The sequence below is a fragment of the Perca fluviatilis genome, chromosome 21 (assembly GCF_010015445.1).
Source record: "Perca fluviatilis chromosome 21, GENO_Pfluv_1.0, whole genome shotgun sequence".
NCBI lineage: Eukaryota > Metazoa > Chordata > Actinopteri > Perciformes > Percidae > Perca > Perca fluviatilis.
The window spans coordinates 3,333,747-3,360,318 of NC_053132.1; the positions used below are offsets into that span (position 1 = coordinate 3,333,747).

General features: G+C 40.7%; 1 pseudogene; it reads right to left on the bottom strand.

Moving 5' to 3' along the window:
- Positions 1-508: 508 nt before the first annotated feature.
- On the bottom strand, positions 509-18,582 carry LOC120551581 (annotated as a pseudogene).
- Positions 18,583-26,572: the final 7,990 nt, after the last annotated feature.

Here is a 26,572-nt window from a genome sequence, read left to right on the forward strand (position 1 = left end):
AATAAATGAAGCATAATATTAACTCAGGGAGACCAATGCGATTGTGCATAAGCTGGTTGTCAGCAGCTGACTTCATTGATGCTTCACTACGTTGAAACTGATTGCGAAGCTGTGAAGCACAAACCAGTTTGAGAAGAAGGCGGTGTATCAAATCAACATGAACTGACAAACAGGAAAATACATTTCTTCAACTCTATAAACATCAACAATATACTTAACATCTAACATAAACAATTGTGAGTCAACATTAGTCATTCATTGAACCCAAAGTCAAGGTTAAGGTACAGTCTTTTCAGAATACAAGAGGAATCTGTTAAGGACAAGACAACCATTTAAAAAAAGTAACCAGTTTAAGAAGAAAACACATCCAGCCACCTATTGATTACATCATCAATGTTCCTGGTCCCTCTGGGTTTGAATGCATTGTTTGAATTTGTGAAGCATGTTCAAGATAAAATGGAAACCCATATCCCCATTTACAGACCAATAATCTAACAGGTCATTGCTCTTATTTAACTGGATGCAGGTGCACATAGTTGGATGTATGATGAACCCAAATTCCTGGGTAAACAGGCTCAGTGAATGTGGTGTGAAAGGTGTAGAGGTGCCTCAGTGTGTTAGAGGAGACTCTGTAGAAGGACAGAGTGCCAGCAGGCCAGTCCAGATACACCCCAACTCTGTTACACCCATCAGAGGGGAAAGGACTGCCCCACACCGTCTGACCATTATGCCATGCCCTAAGTGAATGTTCCCCACTTCTGGAATAAGCATATTTGCCAAAAGCCCACGATATGGTATTTCCTCCTCCAAATTCACCATCTGGACGGTCTGATTTTCTTTCAATTTCACTGTATGCAACGGCAACATAAATAGATTCGTCAGAACAATGATTCCACTCCACCTCCCAGTAATGTTGCCCAGATAAGCTCTCTTTGCACAACACCTGAGTATGTTTATCAAACCTCTCTGGGAGATCAGGATATGACTGCCATTCTCCACATGTTGCCTTCTTGTTTCCCTCAGACAGAGTGAGCCAGCCGTTTACAGTGTTTGCATCCAGGTTGAGATCACAGGCATCTGATGGAGAGACCAAAACAAAATGAGTTATCAGTTATTCTGATGGTCAAACAGGTTTCTGGAGGAGAGTTATTAGTACAGCACATTGTTGACTCAGAAAAGCATTATAATTACTTACACCAGATCAGATCTCTTCTGTCTGTGATGTTCTCCACAGGAGGGAGTTGAAGTTTTCAAAAATCTTCACTGACCAGACTGCCGTTCTTGTAATGGTAGATGGTTGCTCCTGTGTGTTTCTTGTTAGCGATGGCTGCTATGAGGAAACGGAAACGACTGTTGTTCTTCTGTGCGTTGGCAAATTGATGGAAAGCTTTGGCTTTTTCTCTCATTTTGATGAAAACTTCATCTGAGTAGATGGATCTTCACTGGTACTTCCTAATTTATGAACGCCCAAGTAGTCAGCCATCACATCAAGGTCTGTATCACCCTTTCCCACTGAAGTGAAAACAAAGCACAGAACATCTTCTACACCTGCAGCAAGAACCTGTCTGTCCAGCTCTGACTGATTTTGGACGATCTTTATTCCCTCCATGATATCTACACAGGATCTGATGATGTTGATTTCTCTCTCTTTACGATCCAGCCACTTGGTTAGTTTTTCCTGACTGAATGGTAACTTGTCTCTGTTTTTAAAGAGTTGGTTCAGTGAGCTCTCATCTTCTTCACCTTCACGGATGGAGGGAGGTTTATTCGCCAATAACTGCTGGAGGTTAGATGCATAACTACCACTCAATCTTCGGAAAGTACTTAATTCTTCTTGAATCACAGGAAAATTCTTTACTACTTTTTCTTCAAGATAATTGTTGCATCTCATTACTATTTTCCCTAAATCTTCCAGAGTACCCTGTGCTTTTCTCATTAGTGCAGCGCTCATCTCTCTCGTCAGCTCAGCAGCTTCGGAGTCCAAATTCTTCAGCGGCAACAGCCAGACCTTCACTGGAACAGCATTCTCTCCTTTTTCTCCCAGTTTCTCTGGGAGTTGTTTGTAGATCTTCACTGCATCTTAAAATGTTGCAGGGTTGCTATCAAGAATGAAGTCTCCGTAGAATTTGCAGGAGAATTTCTGTGTCAGGGTTTTTTCTTCATCAGTCAGCTTGAGCTTAGCTTCCCCCTCAATGTTAAATGAGGGGATCTTCTTTATTACAGCTTCCATGCTGCCCTGGATGTACTGAACGCTGCTGGCCTCTAACTTCTCACTGTCAAACACAAAGAAAGCATTTGCCCCATAAAGGATGCCTGTGACTACATGTGTTGCTGAGATCTTCTTAATGACATCCATCTGTTGGGTTTCCATGGTTAGTTGTTCAATCATTAACTGCTTGAAGTTAGTGGTAGTTTTGTACTGACACGTCACTCTGCTCTGATTGTAGAATTTCTTCTGATCATTCAGATAGTTGGCAGATCTTCCAACTTCAATCAGTCCACCCAGGAAACTGGCCTTCAGAGAAACTTCAACATCATGCAAGCTCCCAAATTGACGTTCGTCTGAGAAATGGAGGTTTGGATGATGTTCAGCTTTGGCAGTTTTACCTACGTACAGGGACAGACTGACAATCTGTGCGTTTGGGAAAAGTCCAGAATGGCCATCCAACAAAAAAAAGCAATATGAACAGCCAACAGCAGGGGTGCTAATACAATCACTTATACGCTACGTGTAAAAAATTATAACTGAGGAAGAAGAGTCAGCCTACTAGCCAGTTTGTGATTGGCCCCGGCCGCAGACACAGATTTGTAACCGTAGCAGGTTAGGACCATAGACTGTTATGGTCAGGACGGAAAAATTTACAGTTTTCCAGCCTGAGCTGCAGGGCGAAAGCAAATGGTCGGCAGAATGGCTAACAGAAAACGTAAGGAGAAAGGTGGATGGGAAACAGTAAAAGAAAAGAGGGACAAGAAGCAAGAAGCTCACAGAGCTTTCATGATGAGGGACAGACAGCAGAGTTAACTTCACATCAGCAAGAGGTACTGGTAAGTGCCTGGAGCAGGACACATTATACTAGGCTGCCTTTATCCCTATTTTAGCGAATTGCATAGTCAGCTATCAACATGGTTGTGCATCATGATTATGAAAATTATCGCGCCATGTAGTGCTGTCAAACTTAACGTGCTTAATAATTTCTGTTAGGTTAATTTGAAACATTAAACACGTTAGACCGCAATTTCACTTTGTTGTGTAGTGAGCTCACTTTTGCTGCTAGGATGAAGACTATGGTATTGAATTAAACGGGAAAGCATCAGGCATGCATTGGTACCACTCAACGTGCTAACAAACAGGGAAGGGGGCTAAATAATTCACCAAATTTAGCCAAACGTTTAACCAAAAAATCCTAGCTTGCACTTTCTGTCTGTCTTCCATCAGAGTGAAGTTTTTCCTTGTCTTTCATATTTGTGTTTACTATTGTGGAACTGGCAAAGACCTGGTGGTTGTTTGTTAAAGCTTCATTGACTAAATTGATAGGGCCTAGTCATTTTCATCATTTCACAGCCAGAATATGAATCAAAAGTGTAATATGATAAAATATTAAATAATGTAATAAATATAAAAATAATAATATTTAATAAATTTAATGCTAATTCTTTAAACACAAAGCAGCACATATATCATCAATAATCAGAGGTGTCAAGTAAAGAAGTACAAATACTTTGTTGTCTTACTTAAGTAGAAATTTTGGGTATCTATACTTTACTGGAGTAATTATTTTACAGCAGACTTTGTACTTCTACTCCTTACATTTTCACACAATTATCTGTACTTTCTACTCCTTACATTTCAAAAATCGCCTCGTTACTCCTATTTCAGTTTGGCTTGTTTTCATTCGGGCTTGTCATCGCTCAAAATCCACCCCCCCAATAAAAAACCTTTCCAGGTAAATCGATCCATCGTACCTGGACATGACACAAATCTCAATACATCCATGAGCCTAGTACGAAGATGTCCGTGGCAGAGACTCAAGAGGACTCGAGCAAAATGTCACGACCAAGCACCAGCAAGGAGGCTCGTAGCCAGGAAGACCAGCCAACCCTCCTACATCCCAAGAATTTTTCAAAATGGTTGGATGCAAAAACAACTCCATTCAAATACGCTGCTAGCTCTGTACACCCAAGTACCACAAGCTAGTTGTTTCCAAAACTTGCTGTCTAATTTGAAAAAGCATATTGATATTATTTTTTCCCCTTACATTACTTTACTCTTTATACTTTAAGTAGTTTTGAAACAGGTACTTTTAGACTTTTACTTGAGTAAAGAGCTTGAGTTGATACTTCAACTTCTACAGAAGTATTTTTAAACCCTAGTATCTATACTTCTACCTGAGTAATGAATGTGAATACTTTTGACACCTCTGTCAATAATAGCTAATAACCTATCTTTAAAATCAATTGTTTATTCAGGTTGAAGATAGTTAGGTATAGGCTGTTTTATAATTACAAGTTTGTGTAATTTGGGGTTTCTGTTGTATTTTATTTTCAATGCAGATGTAATGGGTTAGGGTTAGGGTTCATCCGTGAAGAGAAAACCTCTCCAAAGTGCCAGACACCATCGAATGTGAACACTTGCCCACTCAAGTCGGTTACAACGATGAACTGCAGTCAGGTCGAGAGAGAAAGAGAGAGAGAGAAAGAAAGAGAGAGGGATGAACCCTAACTAGATACTTTCAGGGGAACCCAAACTAGATGATGGAGGTTTTCAGGGGTGGTCCGCGATAACGGAAGGCTTGTATCATGTGGCCGACAGTGTTGTTGTCACTACTTACATTTCCCCATGGGGGCGACAGAAACTACGCACTATAGCTTTAACCATGATATCCATTAACTTGCCCACCAGCATTTGCTTTCAGACACTGCTAAAATAATATAAAAATGAAAAAGTTCACAAGACAATAAGGTTGTTCAAGATTTTCATATATACTGGTTGGTCATTGTCAGCAGTGCATCCAGTGAGCGTTAAAGTCATCAGCATTAGAGTAAGTTAGTGTAATTCAAATAATTCTTAATCGTATACCCTTAAAATGAATAGGACAGTTTCTTTGAAGCTGTAATGTAGTTGGAGTATGTCACAGACACACAGAGAGGACAACGGTGTAGAAGGTGAGGCTCACAGAGGAAGTGACAGAGGGATTGTCTTACAGGAGGAAGTTTGGTCAACTGCTGCAACTCCAAGCTGAGTCATCAACCTTGGGTAATTCTAGATCTAGACCTCTCCTAGTACATACCTTGTTAATGCCAGGGTTAGGGTTAGGGTTTTCATTGTTGTCAAAAGTAAAAAAACAATTAGTTTGTATAATCAATTTAGCATTCATCATTGATGGTTATTATGAAGTGTTAACCATTGATTTCATATAATTTAACCATCTCATTTTTTTTAAGTTAACAGAATTATTTCTTCTTCAATGCCTTGAATTTACACTATAATTTCTATTCATTATGAAACATATTGCAGTCCTGTTGCAGTCCTATTCCTGCCCTACTCCCCAAAAGTACAAAATAAGGGTTAATGCAGAATAAAAGTTTAACAATAGGCTCCATTTCTTTGTGTACATGGTCCCATAATGATTTAAGCCCTGGGCATAACCAAAGGAAACAGATAAGAGTTGCTTGAGTTTCTTTGTGTTTATAGCTCTCTTACTCCCTCTAGCGCCTCTCTCATCTTTCTACTTCTCCCTTCCACTTTCCCTCCCTCCCTCCCTCCCTCCCTCTGTTTAGTCACCTCTTCTCTTTTTTATATCCTACCCATTTCCTGCCTCAGTGGCTCCTCACAAACAGAGTATTGGCGTGTACAGAGGACTGCATTGTAACAACAGCTCTCCTCATGGACACTTAAACTTTAATTGAGTCTTTTCTTTTCATGCCACTTTCTACTTCTACTCAGACATTTCAGAGAGAAGTATTGGACTTTTTACTCCACTACATTAATCTGACAGCTTTAGTTACTTTACACATTGAGATGTTTGCACACAAAACACATGGAGTTTATGAAATACAACGTTTTATTAAAATGAAACTAGCCAACAATATAACGGCCGACAAGTCCAGCTGAAATGATTAGACCATTAAACACACAACTGTTTGCACGACACTTGTTGCTGCTGCTAACCCAACCCCGAGCCCAAATGCAGCTAGCGTGAGCTCCAGCAAAGGAGACAGAGCCACTCTGTTAAAACAAGCGATTTTTCGGGTCAGCAACAGGTGATATTGTGTATATAGTGTTTTTATTCTTCAATCAGTTAATATAAACATCTTTGACGTTAAAGACGACGTTTATAGAACGTAATAGCGTTATAGAACATAAAAAATAACGTCACAGTTACTTTGCTGAGTAACTAATTACTTTTTCAATGTGTAACTCAATTACTTTTTGGGAGAAGTCATTTGTAACTGTAACTAATTACTTTTTTAAAGTAAGATGACCAACACTGTTGACATCTTTGTGTACCTGGTTATTTTACGCCCTAGTGGACTGAAAATATAACCTGTGATTTCCATCACCTGTTGTAATCAATACTGTTAAGCACTTGCAAGTGTCAGTGCAAAGAGCACACATGCGTTTTGGACAAGAATTGCTGAAGTTATTATTAACAGATATAGCAGTTTTTCAAGCGATTGTCTAAATCTTAAAATTGTGTTGGTATAGACAGATTCAAAAAAAATATTTGTGAACAATGACAAAAAAGTAATTCCGCCCGCATCCAATGTAATAAGGTTTAGGTGCAATTATTAACTGGGTTTCATAGCAGCTTCTTTATTCACACTACATTGTAAAATACCCCTGTTTTTTCACAAAGGCTCATCCTTTCTTTACAGATGCACTTTTAACTCCATCCCCTGCTATCCCCTGGGTTCAGCCAAGTGATGCTGCATCATGGATATAATTTCATTACTTTTTGTTCAGATATATTTTTATTTTGAAATAAAGAAGCTGTAAAACATAAGGCTGTACACTATTTTTCTTTAGGTGTTTAAACATTGTGACTGACAGTAGGATTAGCTGCAATACAACGGGCAACAGCTGAAATCTTGCTTAGGGCACCTTTAGTTGGTTAGGGCCAGGTCTGTAATACAGTAGCAGGTGTTACAGTCAACTTTTTAATCTAAAAGAAATAAAGGAGCACACAGTGGTGAAGTCAGTTCTCCACTTTATTGAATATTCTGCTCAAGAAGAGAGTAAACATATCCAACAGTGACACTCCTTTTTCTTTTAGACCTATGACTTATAATAACTTGGATTGACAACCATGTATTGATATAAGCTCAGTATCTTTAATTATCAGGAATTAGAATACAAAGTTACATTAGAAATAATTATCAGTGATGTACCAAGCAATGAAAGTTTAAACTGATTGTGAAGCACTAACCAGTTTGAGAAGAAGGCTGTGCATCAAATCAACGTCAACTGATTAACAGGAAAATACATTTCTTCTACTCTATAAACATCAGCGATGTACTTAACATCTAACATAAAAATGTGTTAACAGTGACTCTCTCCTCAAAACAGTAGTCGTTAACTGAACCCAAAATCAATCTTAAGGTACAGACTTTAAAAGACAAACTTCATGATTCCTCTTGGATTCTGAAAAGACAACTATTTAAGAAAAAAAAAGCTAAATAAAACAAAAAGGCAGTTAAGCTAATTTATATACCATCTCCAATGATTGATAATGATAATGATAACAATGATAATTTCAACAAAACAAGTTAATCATTTATCTTTTATATCAGCTATGAGTTATATGTCATTGCTGACGAAGCAACTGTGTATCAATATAAGCTGTTTCATAATGAAGAGAAATTTTAGTGTAAATTCAACGCACTGAAGAAGAAATATTATGTTAACTTTTAAAAATTGAGATGGTTAAACTATATTAAATCAATGGTTAACACTTTATAATAACCATCAATGATGAATGCTAAATTGACGGTCATACAAACTAATTGTTTTTTTACTCTTGACAACAATGAAAACCCTAACCCTAACCCTGGCATTAACAAGGTATATACTAGGAGAGGTTGTGTAGCCTTAACCTTTACCTGACCCTACAACAACCAAGACGATAACATCAGATGTAGAATAAATCAAAGTTGATGATTCAACTTGGAGTTGCAGAAGTTCACTAACTTCCTCCTTAGAGCTTACCCCACTGTCACTGCAAAGTCATGAAGTTCCTGAAAATTGAGCCTCACTTTCTACACTGGTGTCTTACATGTTTGTCTATTGTTAGATCCCCGAGGTTAACCCCCGTAAAGGAGGTACTTGACCAGCTCTCTGTTTAAAGGGTCCGAGCCTCTTTGCCTATGGGTATTACACTGCTAGGTTAAAGGGACGATTTAAGCTGGTGGCGAGGAGACACGCCCAGCTTCTAACTGCCTTCATCAGTACGTCTACCCTGCTTACACTAGCACGACACCCGACCGAATAGCCCCAGAGTCAGGTACCGCACCAGTCACGCACATTAACGGCAGCTCTCCGCTTAATGTTCTGTGCACTTGTTAGTTGATAGAATTACTGTAATTGTTGGGGCTTTGTAAATTATAGAGTGTCGTCTAGACCTACTCTATCTGTAAAGTGTCTCGAGATAACTCTTGTTATGATTTGATACTATAAATAAAATTGAATTGAATTGAAAGTAATAGGAGATCCTCTCTCTGCAATAGTGGCTTAGTTCGTTGCTCTGTCTCAAGTTGAATTTTTAAGTCCAAGATGAGTTGCTCCGATGTGGTCGATGGAACAGCAAGTCTTGAACCCGGGAGCCGGCTGAAGGACTAACCCTGATCCACCCTGAGTTGCTTCTTTTTTTCCTTTCAAAAATGTGTTTGCGCTGTGGTCTGTGTGGTCTCCCTCATTGCTTCGACATTTCAACATATTTCCTAATACGTTTCTTCCTCTTTGCTTAATACATTTTGTCATATGATTTTTCATTGTCATAGACTTATCAACTAATAATCATTCCTCAAATGGTTACATACTTCATATAATCATTTTCAAATGATCATACATGTTTTGCTTGTAGCATTAAAATCACCTTTTATCTTTTAGCTGTTATTCATTGTGCATTTCATCACCTAATCAGGTGGAGAGACTAATGATGGAAAGTCCCTTGTTTTCCACTTCTTGGCCTACGTCAGGGATCTCAACTTACTTGACACTATTCTGCATGCTTTGTTATGGTATATGGTTGAGAATTGTTTGAATTACACTGTTACTCTGTGAAGCTTTGACTTCATATTGTAATCTTTTTTAATATATAAGACGCATACTGTATATCACAGTTTTTATGAATAGTTTTCTATCGCAATATCAGATACATTGTGAAAAAAAAGCAATTCTCGTAATGACAATAAAACACAGAATAATAAAAAAGAGTAGGCCTAGTAACAAGAGGGACGAAAACAAAAACAGGCATCCCACTAAAGGGCGATGGAAAGTCCGGGATATTGGCCCCTTCATAAAGCATCTACTGGAAGAAAAATGACAATTTGTTTTTCTTTAAACCGTTCAGAATCGTCTTGTGCATTACTAAGTTTCAGATCCAGTGACGGTGCCTCTGCAAAATAGTTTCAGGAAGGAATTTGTTTTGGTGCAACATTTGCACCCTGCTGAAGAAAACACTACATACAATGTTAGGCAAATTTAACTGTTTACACAAGACGTCAACATGACCTTTTTAAATTAGCTGGATACATTGTTAAACCTCATTAGCTCTTACTAGTGTATTTTGTCCAAAGCAAATTCCCCGCAAATTGGTCCCAAAATGACCCAGTTAGAGAGGAAATGCCGTAAACCAATTCTTTGTAAATTTCTCAGAATCCATCCTTTGGTTGTAGCCCTTCCAGAATCTTAGTAATCCAGCCAGAAAGACGGGGACTTTTCTGTGACTGCACAATAATTCCAAAGTGACAAATCCAGGAATAAACGGCTATTTACTATGTTTAGTCGTGTTTTTGTAACAAAAACGATGTCTTCATGTTAGCTGGCTGCCATCCTTTATAGGGGCAACTTGACTGATAGCTGGCTCGACCAATTATATTGAGTCATTATGATCGAGGTTTGCTCAGCCAATTAAGAGGTCTCACAGAAGGGTCTTTTTTACTAGGTCTGTGTATGTAATGAAAGGAAGTTTTATATTTTTATTAGATACAGTTTATTTCTGTTTCCCCCTGATTGCCAAAAGCTAGAAGAACAATGTTTCAAAAGCCAAAAGGTTTAGTCATTATTGTTCTCCGTTTGATTTTAATACATTTCTGTGAGATTTCATTTCCATTTAGTCTTTTCTTTTGTCTCTATAGTCATATAACAATTTATGAATTCATGTGACATCCCTGCAGCATGCATATCCTGATAACCCAGGTTCTCCCGAAATAATTGATGTATATAACTTGATTGTGCATAACAGGGTTGAAGTTATAAAAGCATTTTTACACAAGGAGACCAGGCGTACCAAAAATGGGAAAAATGGCTCAGACTTCAGACGTATATACTAGGAGAGGTTGTGTAGCCTTAACCTCTACCCGACGCTGCAACAATCAAGACGATAACATCAGATGTAGAATTACCCAAGTTTCATGATTCAACTTGGAGTTGCAGCAGTTCACCAAACTTCCTCCTGTAAACTAATCCCACTGTCACTTCCTCTATGAGCTTTCCTTTCACTTTCTACACCAGTGTCCTCCATGTGTGTCAGCGACATACTCCAACTAAAATTACAGCTTCAAAGAAACAGAATTACTCTCTGTTGTATGCTTTTGTGTGGTACATAGTTGAAAATAATTTGAGTTATACTCACACACTCTGATGCTTTGACTTCAACGCTCACTGGACACAGGGGAAATCCCTGACCATTGGAGGTGGTCCCTTATTGTACCTGTGCCTAAAAGCAAAATGCCCAAAGAGATGAATGACCTGTGGCCATTGTTTTGTCTCCCATACTGTTTACACCTTATACCAATGGGTCTCACGCTTAAAGCTATAATGCGTTGTTTCTGTCGCCCCAATGAGGAATTCTAAGTAACGATGACAATGACTGACTGTCGGCGCATCCACATGACGCAAGCCTTAGGTAATCGCGCACTTTGGGTTTTCAGCCATGCCTTCACCTCTTGCAGCAGTCCTCTTCGTCTCCAAAGCGAAACGCTGCTGTTGTCCTTTCTCAGTGGTGACATAAAAGGCATCACACGAGCTGCTGCGCAAAAGTCTCCGGACTACACCATTTGGTAAACAGCCATACTGAGAAATACAGAGAGTTTTGTGGAGCTGATAAGCTTAATTAGCTTTGTATTGACTAATTCACTAATGGCTTGAGTATAACAACATTCATTAACATAAAATAGTTGCGCACTATGGGCCCTATTTTAACGATCTGAAACGCAAGTATTACTAATCCTACTGACTGCTGCTCTCTCCTACTGACTGCTGCTCTCTCCTACTGACTGCTGCTCTCCCCTACTGACTGCTGCTCTCCCCTACTGACTGCTGCTCTCTCCTACTGACTGCTGCTCTCCCCTACTGACTGCTACTCTCCTCACTGACTGCTGCTCTCTCCTACTGACTGCTGCTCTCTCCTACCGACTGTTGCTCTCTCCAACTGACTACTGCTCTCCCCTACTGACTGCTACTCTCTCCTACTGACTGCTACTCTCTCCTACTGACTGCTGCTCTTCCCTACTGACTGCTGCTCTCCCCTACTGACTGCTACTCTCTCCTACTGACTGCTACTCTCTCCTACTGACTGCTACTCTCTCCTACTGACTGCTGCCTCTCCCACACCTCTCCAACTGACTACTGCTCTCCCCTACTGACTGCTACTCTCCCCTACTGACTGCTGCTCTCTCCTACTGACTGCTAAGACTGCTACTCTCTCCTACTGACTGCTACTCTCCCCTACTGACTGCTGCTCTCCCCTACTGACTGCTACTCTCTCCTACTGACTGCTGCTCTCTCCTACCGACTGTTGCTCTCTCCAACTGACTACTGCTCTCCCCTACTGACTGCTACTCTCCCCTACTGACTGCTGCTCTCTCCTACTGACTGCTACTACGCTTCTCTCCTACTGACTGCTGCTCTCCCCTACTGACTGCTACTCTCTCCTACTGACTGCTACTCTCTCCTACTGACTGCTGCTCTCTCCTACAGACTGTTGCTCTCTCCAACTGACTGCTGCTCTCTCCTACTGACTGCTACGACTGCTACTCTCTCCTACTGACTGCTGCTCTCCCCTACTGACTGCTACTCTCTCCTACTGACTGCTACTCTCTCCTACTGACTGCTGCTCTCTCCTACCGACTGTTGCTCTCTCCAACTGACTGCTGCTCTCCCCTACTGACTGCTACTCTCTCCTACTGACTGCTGCTCTCCCCTACTGACTGCTACTCTCTCCTACTGACTGCTACTCTCTCCTACTGACTGCTGCTCTCCCCTACTGACTGCTACTCTCCTACTGACTGCTACTCTCTCCTACTGACTGCTGCTCTCTCCTACCGACTGTTGCTCTCTCCAACTGACTGCTATGACTGCTACTCTCTCCTACTGACTGCTACTCTCTCCTACTGACTGCTACTCTCCCCTACTGACTGCTGCTCTCCCCTACTGACTGCTACTCTCTCCTACTGACTGCTACTCTCCCCTACTGACTGCTGCTCTCTCCTACTGACTGACTGACTACTGACCATTGAACCAGGTTTTGGTACTTTTGGCAGTGTGGGCAGGTGTCAAGTCCTGCTGGAAAATGAAGTCAGCATCTCCATAAAGCTTGTCTGCTGAAGGATACATGAAGTGCTCTAAAATGTCCTGGTAGACGGCCGCGTTGACTCTGGACTTTATAAAGCACAGTGGACCAAAACCAGCAGATGACATGGCTCCCCAAATCAACACAGACTCTGGAAACTTCACACTGGACTTCAAGCATCTTGGATTGTGGTTCCTCCAGACTCTGGGACCTTGATTTCCAAATTAGATGCTAAGTTAAGATGCTTCTGAAGTTGTTTGTTGATCAGGAGCGGCTTGACAAGCCCATGTCCAGGATCCGTCTGTGTGTGGTGGCTCTTGATGCTCCAGTAACTCCAGCCTCAGTCCACTCCTTGTGAAGCCCCCCACACTTTTGAACGGCCTTTTCCAGACAATCCTCTCCAGGCTGCGGTCATCCTGGCTGCTTTTGCACCTGTTTCTTCCACACTTTTCCCTTCCACTTAACTTTCTATTAATGTGCTTTGATACAGCACTTTGAGAACATCCAACTTCATTGCAGTTACCTTTTTGAGGCTTTCCCTCCTTGTGGAGGGTGTCAATGATGGTTTTCTGCACAACTGTCAGGTCAGCAGTCTTCCCCATGATTGTGAATTCTACTGAACCAGACTGAGAGACAATTTAAAGGCCAAGGAACCCTTTGCATGGCTTTTGGATAAATCAGCTGATTATAGTGGGACACTTTGACCCTACGATATTGAACCTTTTCACAATATTCTAATTTTCTGAGATTTTGAATTTGGGGTTTTCATAAACTGTAAGCCATAATCATCACAATTATAACAAATAAAGGTTTTATCATTTCTAGCTTTGCATGTAATGAGTCTATAATAATATCTTAGTTTGACCTTTTAAGTTGAATTACTGAAATAAATGAACTTTTGCACGATATTCTAATTTTCTGAGTTTCACCTGTAAACTGCTGATGTATTCTCAGCTCTGATAGCCAACAGCTGTCTGCTCTGAGCACATTCACCGTCACACATTCTCTTATGTAGCCTTAGTGTAAGCACCGAGCTATTCCTCAAAGGAGCTTCCCCAGTCTTGTAACACAAGGAGAGCGTGCCTGAGCTTCTTGTATTTGGTCCGAAAGTCCGAACCATCCAAAAAATACTTTCACACTATAAACGAACCGGACCATGACCACCTCTTTTTATTGGACCAAAATTTGGTCTTTTGATACGGGCTGTGGTCCGGGGGAGGTTTCACACCTGTAATTTTGGTTCAAAATTTGAAAGTCTGGAGCAAATGAGGTAGGTGTGAAAACGCCCTAACATAAGACCGAGATTACCTCACTATAGACGATGCAGCTCCTCTGTCTCTCCTCTCCCATAATGCTGCTGGGGCATTCGGTGAAGTGGCATCGGCACATGCTCTTCAACATCACATCTCCTTAAGTCCTCTAATATTTCCTCATTTGTGTCATCAACACATCCATGATTCATGGAAATGTTGTGTAAAACAAGGTCATATTTGTCCTTGTATTTATGTATGGTTTGCAAAAATGGGAACTGCTGGTTCTGTAAGATGAGAGAAGCAAAGTGTATGCGCGGTGTGTACAGTAAGGCCAGGGCCGGTTCTAGCCCTTTGGTTGCCCTAGGCGAGAGTTTTGTGCCCCCCCCCCAGTCTCACATTGCCAGATGTCCACAGTGCTGTGTCAGCGATAGAGTAGCAATGTATGTTCATTTTAGTTTCTAGCTTCCATGTAAGTTAGATGGCACCAACATTTGGTCTAATTATAACTGGTCTGGCAACCCAAAGGCCAGTGTTTTGTTTCCAGATTTGTGTGCATGGTGACTTATGATGGGGGGTCTGGGGGTCCACCCGCTGAAAATTTTGAGCATTAAATACTTCATTTCCTGCATTCTGGTGATTTTTTTTTTTACCTTTTTCTGAATCAATTTATGCTGGAAATATCTTTATTTAAAGGGAAACAGAGATTACAATCCAAATATAAAAACATAATGGAATATTTTGCAGTAAGGCTCTCAGGCATTCTGTACTGCTTTCATCTATTTATTCTCCTTTGGATCAATGTTTCTAATGATATCTGAGTCAGCACACATGTAGCCTAGGCATCATTTACTCTTCCCACTTTTGCTTCTTTTGTTGAGGAAATAACCTGAATGATACATTAATTCATTTTAATGAATTAATAAACCCCTGGACAGTAATATTTCAGATGTGTTTGACCAAGATTTCTGCTCATGTTCAAAACTTTGTGCACATTCAAAATACAGTATATCTCCTCTGTGTTCTCTGAGGTTTGGAGGAGTTGTGATATTTTGAGAAAAATAAAGTGATAAAACAATAGACTATTACAAGAATAAAGTCACTATATTTCAGGAAATAATCCACGTGCACCATAGTCTGCTGTGCATTAAGTGATTGCTCTGCTGATTGATTGATTGATTTTATTTGACCACTTAAATATAAAAACATATATGAAACAGCACTCTGCGTCATACATTAAAAATACATAAATAGTCAGGGATAACACAATAAAGCCCAAAGACTTATTTCCATTGTGGTCCCTATAAGGGCAAGGGAAGATGACAAGTAATAGCAGGTCACACATCAATCATTCAACATACATTAATCATTTCATCCATATTATACAGACAATTTAACAATAAAAATAAACTATGATATGATAATGACTACAATTGGCACCTAAGCCATACTTTCAAACCCCGTTTAAAACTGCCAATGCTTTGGACTGTCTTAAGTGTACCAGGTAACCGATTCCAAAGGGTAGTTCCAACATAAAGAAAGGACTGTTTGCCCAGATTAGTCTTAGCTCTTGGAGGTACAAAATCTGTTGAGCTACCCCTAGTGGAGTACTTGTGAACTTCATTTACTCTCTTAAAATAATTTCTAAAATATTTGGGAGCATCTCCATGAACGATTTTATGTACCATACCCAGCTGCAACTGAGACACTCGATCCTCAACTTTCAACCATCTCACCCTTTCAAAGTGGGAAGATTTCAGATGAGTTCTTATAGGAAGGTCTAAAATAAGCCTTATTAATTTGTTTTGAGACGTCTGAAGCCTATGTTTCAGGTTCCCTGTGACACCATTGTACCATGAGCCACACGCATAGTCAAAAAAAGGCTGAATTAAAGCCCCTGCCAGAGTTAGATTTGTTTTTTCATCCAAATACTTTGATATTCTGGCCAAAAAGCGGACTCTCTGATTTACTTTGGTGATTACCTTTTGGGCCTGATCCACTCCAGATAAATTGCAATTTAACATACATCCAAGATAACTGATTGATTCCTTGGCAGTAATTACAGTATCTCCAGCTAGGATCTTAAAACCTGAGGCTTTCTTTAACTTTGTCTTTGTTCCAAACAATATAGATTCTGTTTTCCCTAAGTGAAGTGATAATCTGTTATCAGCCATCCACATGCTAACATTTACAAGTTCTGCGCTAAGTTTACTTTCAATCACATTTTTATCCTTGTGAGACACAACCAGCGCAGAATCATCTGCATATAAAAAAAGACTGCATGAACAAGCAGACTTTAAGTCATTTATATATAGCAGAAAGAAAAGTGGACCCAAAACACTCCCTTGAGGTACCCCACAGTCCATGCCTTTTGGTTGAGACATTTCCCCCCCAATGGCCACTACTTGCTTTCTATTCTCCAGATAGGAGCCCACCCATTTCAGCGCTGATTCACTAAAACCCATGGCTTTCAATTTATACTTTAAAACACAATGGTTGACTGTATCAAAGGCTTTTTGTAAGTCTAACATTACCATGCCACAGAAGTTTCCATTATCTACCTCCTTTTTTATATAGTCAGTTAGAAACAATAAACAGGAATCCGTAGAGTGTGATTTACGAAAGCCAGACTGGAACTCATAAAGTAGGTTTTGTGATTTTAAGTAATTATCAATCTGTTCAAAAATGATCCTTTCAATTATTTTTGACAGACAACCAAGAATTGAAACAAGTCTATAATTACCAGGGTCTAGTTTACTCCCTTTCTTATATAACGGAATCACTCTGGCAATCTTGAGGTCATTGGGAAAATATCCTTGTTCTATCGACCTGTTTATAATATGAGTAATGCTCGGAGTAATAATCTCAGCGGCATCCCTCACAAATCTAGATGGAATAGAATCTAATCCTGTGGCTTTAGAGCCATCAAGCCTCCTCAGCTTCTCAAGAACAATTACCTCCCTCACCTTTTCAAAAAAGAAACTCCCCGCCTGGACACCTAACTGAGAGTAAAAGTCACACACATGTCTTTCACCATATTGACCAGTCTGGCCAGGTAACTTTTCCACAAGCTTCCTGGCAACAGATGAAAAATACTTATTAAAGCTATCTGCCACTATCTCCTTCTCTGATATAATGTTGTTGCCAAGATCTAGAGTGATATTAGTGCCTTTTGTTTTCAGCATTTTACTGTAGCCAAGTTGCTTAAGGGATTTCCATAACTTTCCCGGGTCATTTCTGTATTCAGCAATTTTTTCATTAAAATATGCCTTTTTAGTATTGACCACTAATCTGTTAACTTCATTTCTTGCTTTTTTATTATCAGCCCAAGACTGCTCTTCCTTGTTTGCTCTGAATTTGTCATACTTCCTATTTCTTATCCTAATTGCCTCAAGGACATCGTCATTTACCCAGGGTTCTGTTCTCTGTTTTATTCTAATTTCTTTATATGGGGCAATTTTATCTACAGCTTCTAAAAACATATGTTTAAATAAGCACCATGCATTGTCCACATCACTACATTGCAAAACCATAGACCAGTTCATTTTATTTAAACAGTTATTCAGCACTTCTTTGCTATACTTGTTCAGTGACCGGATTTTTATAGAAGTATGGCAGTTGAGCACTACCTGCTTAATCTTTCTAGTACAGAAAATAATTGAATGGTCACTCAACCCATATTTTATAACTCCACTTTCTGTTATCCTAGATTTGTCTGACACTAGGACAAGGTCAATTGTGGTTTGGGTAGTAGAGCACACACGTGTAGGTTCATTAATCAGCTGATGTAAACTATAAGAGCGACAGAAATTCATCAATGCTTTATACCCAGAAACATCACTTTTCTGAAAATCTGTGTTGAAATCCCCCAACATGATAACTTCAGATTTAACCAAATCCACGCAATTCGAGCAAACATCCTCTAAAAGTTCATAAAACTGTGTTTGATCAGGCGGTCTGTAACATGCGCAAATTATTATGGGCTTACTCTTCGGTAGCAAAATATCTAACCAAACCGCTTCAACCTGCTCACTATTTAAATCTGTTCTATGATTGAAACCAATATCCGCTCTTACATATATACACACCCCTCCACCTTTGCGATTTCGATCTCTCCTAATTACCAAATAGTTCTCCAATTCAATTTCAGCGTCCGTAATGGAGTCATCCAACCATGTCTCGGTGAAACAAAATATTCCCACCTTTCTGCTTTTGCTGAGGTGTCGGATCTCTGTGATTTTCGGGAGAAGGCTTCTGACGTTGAGATGAAGCAGGTGTAATCCTCTCGCAGACATGAAAGAATCCACATTCGGTATACCTTTGTAGACACCTTTCCGTTCTTCCAAGAGTGCCTGCTCCGCGGGGGCCTGTGGATCCAAACCCCTGGCCTGCTCCGCACCACGCTCCCGGATCACTGTCGCGTATTCCTGCTCCGGATCTCCACCACTTCTCCCGGCGCCTCCACGCACGATTCCACTCCCTTCAGCAGCACTCATGGATAGGAGTTTGTCCCCGGCGTTTGGATGTGTAGGGCAAACCATCGCACATGCCGAGGGCCTACTTGCCATTTTATTCCTTGGTCCAAATTCCCGCATCGGGCCCGGGCATTGATGTATGTCTCCAGATAATAATAGGCAAATGCAAATTATCAATTTGTCGCCATGCACTTGTCTTTTGACGCCACCTTTTTCGTCACGCTTGGTTGGATACCAGCATGGATAGAGAAAAGTGTCCATGAGGATTTTCTTTCCATAACCAAGTTGTTTTTTAAGTACAAGTTTGTTTGAGTGAGCATAGCAACTATGTACATGCCCCTCAAACCCGATTTTAGGGCCATTTTCTAAAAAACTATTTATAAATATGTATGCTAAAAACACCACAAGCACACCACACTTGCCAGCTGCCATCTTGTTTCCTGCAGCAGATTTTCACTTCAAGAAGCTTAGGAGAGATGATATGGTAGATGTCAGACCTCCTGACAGACAGAGATCCCCGTTTGAGACGCTGGTCTCTGAATGAGACAGTTTAGGGAAGTGGCTGTACGCTGCTCTACATCGGAGGTGGAAACACAAAACTACGCAGAAATAGGGACACATCTGCTGCCGCATGCCCACAGCAGAGCGCGTCCATTATAAACCTGAAGCTGCACAGACCAGGGAAGGTGCCCTGCAGCAGCTTCGTGTCTGTGCCGCTGCTCGTCTCTATTTCTACAGCGAGAGTGGACACCAAGCGACGCACAGCTCTGCTTCAGAGCTTCGTGTGTTTGAGTCTGACCCGTAGACTGGAAACGTCGCGTAATGAAAGGTTGACAAGTAAACGTGTAGCTGAGGGGACGCCCTAGGATGATCATGTTTAATAAACACGTTTTATTTCGCTTGTCGTTCTAATTCTATTATTAATGGGAAGTAGACCTAAGCGCGACACGGCGCCCCCCAACACTTTTGACGCCCTAGGCAATCGCCTAGGTCGCCTATAGCAATCGCCGGCCCTGAGTAAGGCCAAGAATGCACCCTTAAAATAGCATCTGAATAACGCGCCACTGACTTTAGACCAGGTTTTTCCTGGTCAGTGGCGGAATTGTTTTCTGAAACTGCAAAATAGCACCAGGGAACGTTTGCGCCGGAACACGCCTCCTCTTTGCTGAGTTCATGTCATCAATTCATTCCCTAATTTACCAACATGAGTCTGTGGAGGGAAAAGTCCGCTGTGCGTCGGGTGCAGAATAGGAATGATACATGGGTCGGTGTACAAAGTCAGTTGCGCAGGGTGTAAGATAGGGCCCTATAACTTTAAGTGTGCAGATGATACAGCTTGGCTGGGGCTCTTAAAACCTGACAAATCCTCCTCAGGTGGTTCGAAAAAAGGCAAGGCAAGGCAAGGCAAGGCAAGGCAAGGCAGCTTTATTTGTATAGCACATTTCAGCAACAGGGCAATTCAAAGTGCTTTACATAAAACATTAAAGAGCAGTTAGAAAACAATTAAAAACAATTTTAAAACATTAATAAACAAATTAAAACAAGAATAAAATTGATAGTGCAGTATAAGAATAAAAGGTACAGTGCAGTATAAGAAATTAAAAATAATAAAATTGATTATTTAAAGAAAAGCAACATCTAAAAGATAGGTCTTTAGCTTAGATTTAAAAGAACTGAGATTTGCAGCGGACCTACAGTTTTCTGGGAGTTTGTTCCAAATATGTGGAGCATAAAAACTGAACGCTGCTTCCCCCTGTTTAGTTCTGACTCTGGGGACAACAAGTAGACCTGTCCCAGACGACCTGAGAGGTCTGGGTGGCTCATAATGTAGTAGCAGATCAGAAATGTATTTTGGCCCTAAACCGTTTAGTGATTTATAAACCAGTAAAAGTATTTTGAAATCAATTCTTTGAGGCACTGGAAGCCAGTGTAGAGACTTCAGAACTGGAGTGATGTGATCCACTTTCCTGGTTTTAGTGAGGACTCGAGCAGCAGCGTTCTGAATCAGCTGCATCTGTCTGATTGATTTTTTAGGGAGACCTGTAAAGACCCCGTTACAGTAGTCAAGTCTACTGAAGATAAAAGCATGGACAAGTTTTTCCAGATCCTGCTGAGACATAAGTCCTTTAACCCTTGATATATTTTTAAGGTGAAAATAGGCTGATTTTTTAATTATGTTAATGTGGCTTTTAAAATTCAGGTCTGAGTCCATGACTACACCAAGATTTCTGGCTTTGTCTGTAGTTTTTAACATTGTCAATTGAAGCTGAGCGCTGACTTTCAATTGTTCCTCTTTTGCTCCAAAAACAACCACCTCCGTTTTTTCTTCATTTAATTTAAGAAAGTTCTGGCATATCCAATCATTAATTTGTTCAATGCACTTATTTAATTGTTGTATTGGGCTATAGTTCCCTGGCGATAAGGTTATGTAAATTTGTGTGTCATCTGCATAACTATGGTAACTTATTTTGTTGTTTTCCATAATCTGAGCCAGTGGAAGCATGTAGATGTTGAACAGAAGAGGCCCCAGAACTGAGCCTTGGGGAACTCCGCACGTCATATTTGTATGCTCAGATGTATAATTACCTATAGACACAAAGTAGTCCCTATTCTTTAAATAGGATTCAAACCACTTTAGTACTGAGCCAGAAAGACCAACCCAGTTTTCCAATCGGTCAAGCAATATGTCATGGTCTACTGTATCAAATGCAGCACTGAGATCAAGTAATACTAAGACTGAAATTTTGCCACTATCTGTGTTTAAGTGGATGTCATTAAAGACTTTAACAAGAGCCGTCTCAGTGCTGTGGTGTGGTCGAAAACCTGACTGGAAGGCATCAAAACTGTTGTTTAGCGATAAGAAAAGGTTGAGTTGTTGAAAAACCACTTTTTCTATGATTTTACTTAAAAATGGAAGGTTTGATATTGGCCTATAGTTGCTCATTAGTGTCGTGTCTAGATTGTTCTTTTTTAGGAGTGGCTTGATGACTGCAGTTTGAGGGCCTGTGGGAAAATACCTGAGAGCAGAGATGTGTTTACAATCTGTAGAAGATCAGAAGCCAAACAATTCAAAACATTTTTGAAAACACCCGTTGGTAGAATATCAAGGCAACAGGAGGAGGTTTTCAGATGTAGTATAATGTCCTCCAGGTTTTTAAGGTTGATCGTATGAAATTATGTCATGTTAGAATTTGTTTTGCGTGAACACTGTGACAACACATATCCTGTACTTGATATGGTGGCACTGACTGTCTAATTTTCTGAATTTTGTCTGTGAAAAAGGAGGCAAAGTCATTGCAAGCCTTGGTAGACAACAGTTCCGATGCTATTGGTACTGGAGGGTTAGTTAATCTATCGACAGTAGCAAACAAAGCACGTGAATTATTATTGTTTCTGGCGATAATGTCAGAGAAAAAGGACCGCCTTGCATTTCTTAGTTCCAGATTATAAATGCGAAGTCTCTCTTTATAAGTGTTATAATGGACCTGGAGATTAGATTTTCGCCAACTGCGTTCAGCTTTTCGACAGTCTCTTTTTTCTGTTCTCACACCTATAAAATTTCTCCATGGCGATCTTTTCTTACCAGAGACAGCTTTGACCTTAGTGGGAGCAATAGCATCAATAACAGTTGTAATTTTACAGTTGAAATTATCTACAAGCTCAGTGACTGAGGCCCCAGTGAGGGTGGGTGTAGAGGGGAAAAGCTGAATGAATGATTCACTGGTGTTTTCAGTGATATACCGTTTTCTGATTAACTTTGTTTGAACACTTTTGGGCACAGAGATAGTGCCGTTAACCCTTGTGTTGTCCTTCGGGTCACTGGGACCCGAAGGACAACACAAGGGTTAAAGAAAACACAGGAATGATCAGAGAGAGCAACATCAGTCACCACAACCTTGGGAATGTTCAGACCCTTGGAGATAATCAAGTCCAGAGTGTGCCCCTTATTGTGCGTGGGCTGTGTCACATGCTGAGTCAGTCCATAGCTCTCAAAAACACAACACAGTTCTTTGGTCCCTCGGTCCTGGGGGTTGTCAACATGAATGTTAAAATCACCAGCAATAATTACACGGTCAAAGTTAATACAGATTATAGACAACAGTTCATTAAAATCGTCAAAGAAGGATGCACAGTATTTGGGTGGCCTGTAGATATTTAGAAGTAGAGCTTGAGGGGAGGATCTTAGCTGAAGAGCCACATATTCAAAAGAAGCAAAATTTCCGTAAGATATTTGCGTACATTGGAATGAGTCATTAAACAAAATGGCGACTCCACCTCCTTTCTTATTCACTCTATTCTCACTCATAAAACTAAAGTTAGGGGGTGCTGACTCAATGAGAACAGCAGCACTGTTATTATGGTCCAACCAGGTTTCAGTTAAAAACATAAAATCAAGATTGTGCTTGATAATAAAATCATTGATTACAAACGATTTTCCTGCCAAAGACCTAACGTTTAGTAGTGCTAGTGTTAGTGCGTTTTCATTTTTTGGGACAGACTGTGGCTGACGAGGAATGGATGCTAAATTTGTAAAGTTTGCAGTTACGTCCTTATTCGCCATTCTTTTTCTATTACCTATCACAACAGAAATTGTGGAAGAATCTAATACGCAGGGCCCAGGCTTGTCTTGGATAGGGTCATGAGTGTTACTAGGCATGCAGCCTGGACCCGGCCCATATCAGTTAATGCTTACTGCATTTTGCACACAAGCATCCTTATCAGTTTGGGGAGAAGGAGTTAGCTGCCCTCCTTGAGGGGGCAGAGGTGCCTGGCGTTTTACGATGGGAGAAGGAAGGGGGGCATACTTGGTTCCAGCATTCACCAGCTGCTTCATCTGGTCAGTGAACTCCAACATGTGGATGGGGGAAAGATGGGAGAGCGACGTATCCTTAAAGAGGTCCTCAAAGCTCTCGTGGTTGTCACTGGGGCTTGAGGAGTGTTGGACGGGTGAGAAGGGGTGTTGAGATTTCTCATCTCCGGTCTTTGGTTTCCGATGGTCAAATCTTTGCTCAGGTGGGGGCTGTGGTAGCTCACTGCAGCACTTTGTTGTGTCTTCCTCTTGTTTTGGTTCATCTTGTCTCGTGTCCTTGGCCAAGGGAGCAGATGTGTGGCGCAGAAAGTAAAGTAGGCTAGAGGTGAACAGCTTTACTCCTGGCTTGTTAAGGAATAGTCCATCTGTTTTAAAAAGATGTCTGCAGCCCCAGAAAATTTTAAAATTGTCAATGAAGAATGCAGAGAATGGTTGTTGGTACATGCAGTTGAAAGCCATCTGTTCAGTGCCAGCAGTCTGCTGAATCTCTCAGCTCCTCCTCTGACTGGCGGTATAGGGCATAGGCACTGATAAACACCTTTGCGTTTAGGGAGCTGACTGCGTTCAGCAGATTCATAAAGTCACGATTCAGCACTTCAGACTCTTGCTTTACAACATCATTTGACCCTATATGCAGTATAATTTTCTTCACAGTTGGGTGTGCTGCTATGATATCCTGGATTCTTTTGGCCAAGTCAGACACCATGTCTTTGGGAAAACAGAGTATTTTGGTGTTTTTACTGCTTTTTATATCTTTAACAGCAGAGTCACCCACAATCAGAGTTTGGGGCCGAGTCGTTAGCTTTCTCTGTAGCTTTTTACTTTTAGAATTGCTCTCAGTCCTTACCCTGCTGTGTGACGATGAGACATAATCCAGGTCATGTCCAGGGTCCTGCAGCAGAGGAGCAAATCTGTTCTTCACCTGCACACTCAGTTGTTGGGGAGGCATTTTGTTGCTGATTTTCCCTTTTGCAGCTGTCCACGGCTGTGTCCTACTAAGCATAGGGGTTGAAGAGGCGCTCTGCCAGGATGGTAATGCAGGCCAGCCGGTCGTATCACAAATCTCAGGGTGCTGTGTCCTGCCCGTTAGTCGTCCTCCCATTTCCCAGGAAAATGATTTACTCTTAGGCTTTGCACCAAGAGAGTTCCAGGGAGGACTGCCACTTGTTGATTTATTACCCGTTCCACAGCCCTCTTGTTTCTTTGTGGTCTTGCTGGTGCTAGTTAGCCGTGTGTTAGCATGCTTTTGTCCATTGTTTTGGGTCACTGGTAAAGTGGTGTCATTTCCATATGATCCGTTCACTTCCACATTTACTTCTAACCGGTAAATTTTGGTTTCCAGAACTGCAATCTTCTGAAGGAGTTTGTAGTAGTCCTCTATGGAGAAGGGTGGCATCTTGCTGCTAATTCGCTTTAGCTACAGTCACTTTAGGACAGGCTTGAGCTATTGTTAGGCCACGCTCACGCAGAAAATTTTTCAAATATGACAATAGCCTACTATGTCAAAAAGAAAAAAAATGTATAGTCCAGTGATTTATAAGTATCCAAGAGCCGCTGCTCATAGTTTCTCTCAGAGGAAAAGCATTATCAGCAGAAATATGCAAGCAGAAGCAGGAGCAAGCAGTAGAGCGTCTGCACTTAGCAAGAGCAAGAGGAGGGGAACTTCATTAAATGGTGTTTTGACAATTTCCTTGAGGTCAATGGGCCTCATTCACCAACTATTCTTACGAAGAAATGTGTTCTTAAACACCACTTACGCACTTTTTACAAAGATTCTGACATTCACAAATGTTTTCTTATCTTGGATTTGTTCTTAGCTAAGAAGAAAATCTAAGAATACTCAAGAGCACTCTTACACACGTTTGAGTGATGACAATTTGCTACAAATAATTGGTTACTGCATTTAATTTAATTCTACAGTCGTTTACAATGATAGTATTGTACTGTAATGTATTTCTGATCATTTGTTGAAAAAAATTAATAGTAGGCAAAGAAACACTAACACTGCAAATTACATCAGCAATTAAACTAATTAAATCCTGTGTTATTTGGTGATTGATCACACTATTTATAGGGCCAAAATGCAGTGGTTAGCTACGGTTAGATTTCTTCCGCCTCGGTATCAGAAATGTACAAAAAGCAGTCTATCAGCAGTGATTGTTAGAGAGCACGTCTGAGAATAGCGCGGACACGCGCTTCACAACGCGTGTGGGCACGCGTGACACTCAAAAAAGAGACAGGCTGTCCGGAGGACCCGGTTGAGATGGCATGTGTGCATCCTTGAGAACTGTAAGTTGTATAACTTATTTTGTCAGTTTATTTAAGCCTGTATTAGTCTATAGTTCTTGCTAATTTTTTGTTTCACCTTCACCTGCTAGCTAAATTGCACGTGGCTGTTGATTCAATATAATAGCGATTACTCAACGCCCTTGCTCACGTTTGTATTTTAGGTGCATTATTTACATGCTGAAGTAGTTACACTGCATTGAGATACTGGAAGTGCCAGAATTCCATAACTACTAGAACTGCCATGAGCGGTCATTTTGACCGCCAGAAACCAAACTCTATAATCTCTCATGATAAATACCCAATTACGATATTAATGCATGTATTATCTTAGGATATCTTTAGAACAACATGATAACACCGACATGTACATTTTAACGATTTTAATGAACTTCCTCTGGGACATTTTACAGCTGGTAAGCTGGAAAGGATGTGTGCAATGATTCCGTCCAGTTGTAGGACGTATAAAGTTATATGAACACGTAGACAGCTACCAGCCATCTATGTGTACCGCGCCTTTCACAGAGTGAGCGCCCGGTGCTTTTCTTCTGATTCAGAACCGAGTCCATCCACACCGTAGCCTACGTTACCGACTCTGGCTTTGCCTTCGGCCCCTCGGTGATGCCCACACTTGTTACTCGAGAGCGCTTTTTACGTTTCTCTGACAGAGACTATAGCTAAGATTCCATCCACTTGTCAATCGAATTATCTGATGTTCGGTAAAAAAACTCATGTGATTAAGCTGGTGAAAGTGTGTTTCCATCAAACAGCTCTAAAGCGAATAAAAACCTGTGCGTAATGACGTCACATGCTGTTTTGCGATTAAATTGGTATATCGAATTGATTTGAGACATTTTATGGTGTTTCCATAAAACACTTTGCGAACAAAGTTTTGCTCAACAAAAGCCACGATGGGCCTTTGGCTGAGGATCTGATCCAGCTCATCAAAAAGGTGGAACG